The sequence below is a fragment of the Euprymna scolopes genome, chromosome 41 (assembly GCF_053919585.1).
Source record: "Euprymna scolopes isolate OS-2025 chromosome 41, ASM5391958v1, whole genome shotgun sequence".
NCBI lineage: Eukaryota > Metazoa > Mollusca > Cephalopoda > Sepiida > Sepiolidae > Euprymna > Euprymna scolopes.
In genome coordinates, this window is record NC_136522.1 from 54907705 (window position 1) to 54915204 (window position 7500).

General features: G+C 36.2%; 1 protein-coding gene across 1 annotated transcript in view; it reads right to left on the reverse strand.

Annotated features, from left to right (window-relative positions):
* Positions 1–7500, reverse strand: part of LOC145266525 (carbonic anhydrase-related protein 10-like) — an 892910-nt gene that overhangs the window by 292922 nt on the left and 592488 nt on the right. The gene's annotated exons all lie outside the window — the stretch shown is intronic.

Consider the following 7500-nt stretch of genomic DNA (forward strand, 5'->3'; position numbering starts at 1 on the left):
TTGCACCAGTAATAATTTACAATATTCATAAGATCCAAGTTCTTTTCATGTCTACATAAGATAGTGTTATATATTTTTTTATTTTTTTATTACATTTTCACCCCAAACAAGGCACATTGCCGCTTTGGTGTAGGGGGCTACTATCAGGGGAAACATCTACTGGGGTACTATGTAGGGATTAGGGCAGCGAGATGTTGGTTCACGTTGCACTTGAACTTATGCATGTCAGTACAGTTGGGGAAGCAGAGACCTGGAATGGAATTCCAAAGTCTAGCGGTTCTGGGGAAGAAACTACTGGAGTAGAAAGATCTTTTACATCTAGGGATCTCTACAGTGTGGGGGTGGGATTTTGCAGCTTGTCGGGTCTGTCGAGGGTGTTCACGTCGTGGGGGCACAAGTGCTTGCAGTTCTTCAGAGCATTCACCATTATAATACTTGTAGAACAGGCAGAGGGATGCAACGTTTCGACGATGGGACAGAGGCTGAAGTTTTGATGCCAGTTTAGGGCCTATCAGATTTGCGACTCTCTTTTGAACCCTGTCAAGGAGAGAGAGACTAGTAGCCGATGCACCGGCCCAAATATGACAGCAATACTCCATACATGGGCGAATAGTGGCCTTATAGAAGTACAGGATACTTTCGGGTGTTAGAAGTTTTCTAGCACGGTAGAGAGAGCCCACCTTCCTCGCAGCGGCCCTGGCATTGCCCTCGATGTAATTGTTCCAGCTCATGTTTCCTGTGAACGTTAGGCCAAGGAGCTTGAAAGACGTACTCTCAGCTAAAGAGTTGTTGGCCATTGCTATAGGTGGTAGAGAAGGTTTCCTGTAATTATTGAATGAAACCAGTTTTGTCTTGGTGGCATTGAACGTTACCATCCATTTTTGTCCCCATTCCACTACTGATTTGAGGTCATCCTCTAGTGTTTCTGCCATTACTTTAGATATATGTTCATTTGTTTTCCTGTCGTGCCTGCTATAGAGTGTGGTGTCATCAGCATATATACCCATCTCAGAGGCAATTTTATCGGGGAGGTCATTTATGAATATCAGGAACAGCAGAGGACCAAGGATAGATCCCTGGGGCACTCCGGCATTTATATTATATTTTTTAGACATACGACCATCGAGGACAACCTGGATTTTTCTCTTATCTAAGAAGGATTTAATTATGTTAAGTATTCTACCAGTGATACCGTAAGATCTAATCTTCCTGAGGAGACCCTCATGCCATACCCTGTCAAAAGCCTTAGATATATCTAGAGCTACCGCTCTGCCCTCTCCCGCTTTGTCCAGTGAATGGTATATGCGTTCAGAGATTACAGTGAGGATGTCTGCCGTGGAACGGGCTTGTCTAAATCCATATTGATGGTCGGTCAGAAGTTTAGCATCTGTAAGGTGCTGGACTAGAGCATGGTTAATTAAGGTCTCAAATATTTTGGCAAAAAGTGGGAGGAGGCTAATAGGGCGATAATTTAATGGGTCAGTTCTTTCGCCAGAATTCTTGAATACTGGTACCACAGAAGCAGTTTTCCAGCAGCTCGGAAAGCAAGATTCATTAAGGCATTTGTTGTAGAGTTTGGAGAGAACTGGAGCTACTTCGGCTGAGTTTGGGTTTTCCCCTCTCAGCCGTGTTTAAGCAAGACATAAAGAACACTGGCTTCTTCTATGGTTGTTACTTCCCCCTCGATTCGTTTTTCAACTAAACCACGATGACCTGGCAACAGAGAAAACAGTTTTACAGACGGACTGCGTGCATTTTTATTGAAATATACGTACACATCTATTAAGCTATTTCTGTTAATCAATTTGAACCGGTTTTATTACATGTCTTTAATATATGTGTGTGTGTGTGTGTGTGTCTTATATTGTTTTTGATTAGGCATAAGATATCCTAGAAGGTGTTATTATATATATATATATATATATATATATATATATATATATATATATATATATATAAGAACAAGTAGTTAATAAAACATGTTAAAAACACTTGGAAAAAGATTAAACAACATATGTAATTTAAAAAAAAGGAAGCACAAAATAAATGGATTGTCCTTAATCCGCGGAAGTTTCGAAGAAATACTTTCCTTCTCATCAGAGGGGAGGATTTAATAAAATGCGGGATTTGATTATATATATATATATATATATATATATATATATATATATATATATATATATATATATATATATATAAGCTTTATCTCCTATTTGCTTTTATCGAGCTTTTACATCTAGTTTTGCCATCTTGGATTATTTTGGTAAAGTTAATTGTAATTTATATAGCATCTGCTAGGATATACTATGCCTAATTCCAAATATATAGGACTAAAGATAATATCCGAAATATAAAAAACAAACAAATAGAAAAACAAGATAACATATCCAACTACACCTAGGCTGAAAGTATGCCATCTTATTACAATAAAAGGATAACTACTCTTCACATAATCACACCAACAGATAAGGGGTAAACTGGAGGTCAACTCTGTCCATTAGTTGATTAGGAGGTGCGCGGTGGCAATTAGAAAGCTGATTGGCTTACAAAACACTCAATAGCATGTGCGTAGATATAGACGCGCGACAACCACAACTTTTCGCATAAGCCTGACAAATTCTTACGAGAATGAAACGCGGATTATTCTGTGTAGTTTAATTACCCTATATATTTTCATAATTTTATATATATATATATATATATATATATATATATATATATATATATATACAGGGTGACCCCTCAAAAAAACAAAAGCTAAATGGAGGCCATCTATAACACGCTGTAGAACGGAGAAAAAAAAGGCCAATGACGGTAGTGTTTTGATGTGATGTTTTGAATATAATAAACTAGTTATGACCTAAGTTTCATTTCGTTCGGGCAAAACACTAAGAAACGGGGCCTAATTTGATATGGGACCCGTTTTTTTACAGGGGGGTCCCCCTTTATATATGTGGTGACTCTCAAATAAAATAAATTTGAGGAGTATCCGTATTTTATTGTTCGTTGAGAATAACTGACGTATGAAAAATCATTCAGTTAAGCGGGGATAAATGACCAAGTAAAATGACCGGAGTTAAAAGCACACTTAGATGTGATTAATGTTCGATCTAATAGCTTATATTGCTGATCGTTTTTATTTGTGATATGCTCCGACTTCTTAAGAAACAATTACCCTATATTGATTTCCGTTTCCTGCTTTTCTTGTAGGCGTGTGTATTTTGGATTTATGTGAATAATAGACATTTTAGTTTAGGGGAAACTCAGCAAGCTATATAATAACATGTCTCTTAAATTACTGTACTGTTGTAAGGAAAACATTTTTACAATAATACTGCATGGGTGGCCAAATTGTGGCTTTGTAGAGATATGGGATCTCTGGTTTTAGTAATTTCCTAACTCAGTAGAGAGAGCCTACCCATTTGCAGCAATCTTGGCAAGGACCCTATTGCATTGGTTTCAATTAATGTAGCTTGCAAATATTAATAAATATTTCCATAATTTGAGTTTCTTTGAAGTATTTGGAAGATGATTTTTTACGCATAATTATACAGCCTGTCCAAATAACCACTGAAGGATTTTGAACTTAAAACGACTCTTTATTTGCCATGATATGGTTATGTAATTTTAACACAATCTCACTAACACATAAGCATTTTTTTTTTACAAATAAAGTCAAAATTCAAACATCTTTTTTTATGAAAAATAATTTTATTTTAAGTGTTGCCCATTTTCTATTTCGTTGATTTGTGCTTTTTCCAAAACATTATCCATGACAGATTGCAGAATATCTGAATTACGTTTAAACTCCCGTATTTCTACTTGATGTTTTTCTCCAATTCTTTTAGGGGTTGAGGTATATACCTACAAGTAAAGTTTGGCGCTAGTCAATAACGTGGTGACCATTTGACATTGCCATAGCGAGTGATAATGTTGTCGCCAAAGTAAAACATTACCTAAGAATCTTCATGGTGTTTCCCACCATATGTGCCGTTGACCCATCTTGTTGGAACCATAATCCGGCCCTACAATGCACTTTATGGGATAAAACCTGTTTTGATGAATTGCACTTGGATTTTCAAAGCCAATAATATCTCTCGTTTTGTTTGTTAATGAATCTATTCAAATGAAAATTAGTTTCATCTGACATAATAAACTTCTGCAGAAAATGTGGATTATTTCGGACAAGTTCTTGCGTTTTCAAAATCACTGGATTTGGAATTAAATAACATGAAAAGGGTTGATATGCCGTAAAGCAAAAATAATTTTTATTATTATTTACGTATCTACAAACAAAATAGATTGCGAAAGTTAATAATTTTGATATATTCATATTTTACTTTTTTTTTTTTTTACTCCAAGCAAGACATATTGCCAGGCAGCGATAAAGGGATATTTTTGATATCGTGTCTAACAGGGGATTGTGAGGAAATGCGCAACAAGGTGTCTGTTCGTCTGACATCTAAACCTAAGATTAATACAGCCAGGTAAACAAGAATTCCGGAGTGAAGTCCAACGTCTAGCATTTCGAGGGAAGGGCATATTAGACTAGAAAACTATACAGGAGCTAGAGCCATTAACAGTGAAGGGATGGCGTTTTGCTATTTGTATTTTTTTTTTTTTTACGGACGGACGTCGAAGGGACCGAAAAACTGTTTGCTAATCAGATCCCATTTCATTGAAGGATATGTAAAATAATATGCAACACTGCAGGGATGTAAATGTGGTTGATACTGGCCGGCGCGGAGCCTATTAGATTAGAGACTCATTTTTTTACGAGTGACAGATGTGGTGCTCATACTGAATGCATGGGCGAATTGAGACTTTGTGGAGATATGGGACCCGCTCTGGTAGTAGAAATTTCATAACTCTTTAGAGGAAGACTACCCCCTTTGCAGCAGTCGCGGCAATATCCCCATTGCATTTGTTCCAATTCATGTTGCATGTAAATATTAAACCAAGGTGTTTGACGGATTAGCTCTCAGATAAGGCTTCATTGATTATGGCAATCGGTGGTTGAGCAGGTTTTCCTGGTTACCATTTACGGCATAATCACATTATCACACAGGTTCTAATCAAGTCAGCGAGGTAAGCAACTATGATCCTGCAAGACAATACTGTGCGTTGTATAAAGTGGCGGAAGAGTACTATTGTCAAAGGAAAAGTTAGGCGTCTTATTCACTCCGTTAGCTTGAGCAAGATTGAGTACCCACTTCAGCAATAATCTTCAATCAGACAAACGCAAAACTATGAACATCAGCTGGCGTGTAATACAGAAGCAATCAGGGATAATTTCGTTCATGTTTTTTTTTATATCGTTGAGGTGGACCGAATATTCCATTTAGTACATTGGTTAGACATTCTCCTGAGAAGAAGAAATCGCAACCTGCTGTTTTTGCAACAACAGAAAATATGTGGCAATACATCAAACACCTTCGGAGTACAGAGTTATTAGGGTTCAGAATGATAAACAGCAATGAATTCACGAATGTCTCTAAAAAGAGGGAGAAAGAAAGAGTCATAGTTGGCACTGTTTGTACCATGCAAGACGCCGCATGAATGAAACGAAAGCTTGTCTTTATATAGAGTACTAAGAGTTCAATCCGGCTTTGCTCGGGCCCTATGTACTGTTCATAACTTTATGTGCATATATATATATATATATATATATATATATATATATATATATATAAGTTTGAATTATGTGCCCCTAACCTACATCTAAAATTTAAAGTGTTTCGACCCAAAATTAACGAAGGGTGTCGGTATAGTTTGCTAAGGTCTACTCTTTCAACTTTGACATCTAGGAAGCCAAGTCTTCACCCAAAAACTGTTTAAAGAAGCCTGCTACCTGTCTGAATACACTTTATATAAAATTTCAGAATGTTTAGATAAAAAATTGTCTGAAAAAATACCGCAAAGGTAAAATCTTTTAAACTTTGCCCCCTTGATAGATAAATTTCCGGCCAAAACCCGATTAAAATTTTTTCCCTATGTCTGAACACTTTATGCACAATTTTAAATGTTTAAACAAAAAATTGGCTGAGAGGTAAATTTTTTAAAAACTTTGATCCAAATTTTTACCTCTTAACATTTATTGGTTGGGACTCAACTCAAATGAGAAATTTCATCCATGTGCAAGGAACCTACATATTAAATTTAAAGTGCTTAGACCCAAAATTGGCGGAGGAGTTTCATAGAGTTCCAAAGGTAAAATCGTTGAACTTTTACCCCTTGACAGCCGAATTCCTGGCCGAAAACTGATTACAAAATATTTTCCAGCATCTCACTGCCCCTTATCTGAAAGTCTCGAGTCTGTAGACTGAACATTAATAGAGTAATTTGGTAGGAGAAATGTGTACACACATACATACACGGAGACAATCTCACGGTTAAAGATGTATTGATATAAGATTTTATGCATAAAATTAACGTACCGATATTATTAGTGTTTCTTTATCAAAGTAGATTATTCATGGTAATATATCCACATCACCTTAAACCATTATTTTTACGTATTTCACGGGTTATAAGCTAAAAAAATTAGGTTGCATATCACTATTCAGTCTCCGTGAATATTATATTAATGGCCAACCGTGAGACAGTTTTTTTTTTATTTAAGTATCGTGAAGATAAATTCTCAGGATATTTTGTTAATAGACAAAGTCAAATACGAAACGTGATTAATGACCGTTCTCATATTTTAAACGAGTGATTATTTTATCAGTAATCGGCTTCGATTTCTTCCCAAAGCCAGTTATTATTATTATTGATTTTTTTCGGGAATCGTTTATCCATGCAGATGCTATTTTTAGTTATCACAATCGTTATTACTATCTCTTGATTTGAAAGTCATGTTCAATTTCAGAAGAGTTTCCGATGAGGAGCTATTCTGTGCAAGTTTTGGGGGTTGAAGATTTTTCAATGGTTAACTGTTCCGTACAGGTCTGTGACTTTATAATTTTGCAGGCAAAGATCAAATGATTCTTTTTCTGTCGACACGAAAAAAAATATATGCTGGAATGCTAAAATATTCAACATTTTTATTGAGCAATTCTTGTTTCTGATTGGTTGTTAGGAGACCGTGATTTCATTTGATTCGTCAGTGTCTTTAAATAGACTCACCCAACTTTCGGTGATTATACCGTTTAATATATAAAAAAATATTACAGCGCTATCAAAATATTCGCGAGTTCTATTAAAATATGTTCACAACGTTCTCTCTATTAATTTATTTATTGCGAACTATTATTCTCATCTTTAATGGTTGTTGTTTTTCACGACGTTTCGGACAACTATTCCTCTGGCCTTCATCAGGTGGTAACCGCGACGGGATAGGAACTTCGAATCTCCTAACTGCATTCTCAGCAATCACTGCCATCCGTAGTTGTTGTCGTCTCACCGCGTTTTGGCCAAGTAAGGCTCTGGCCGGCTTTAGGTAGGATTGAAACCGCTATCTTCAGACACTGCTCATCTGCAACCGTAGAGATTCAACGTCTA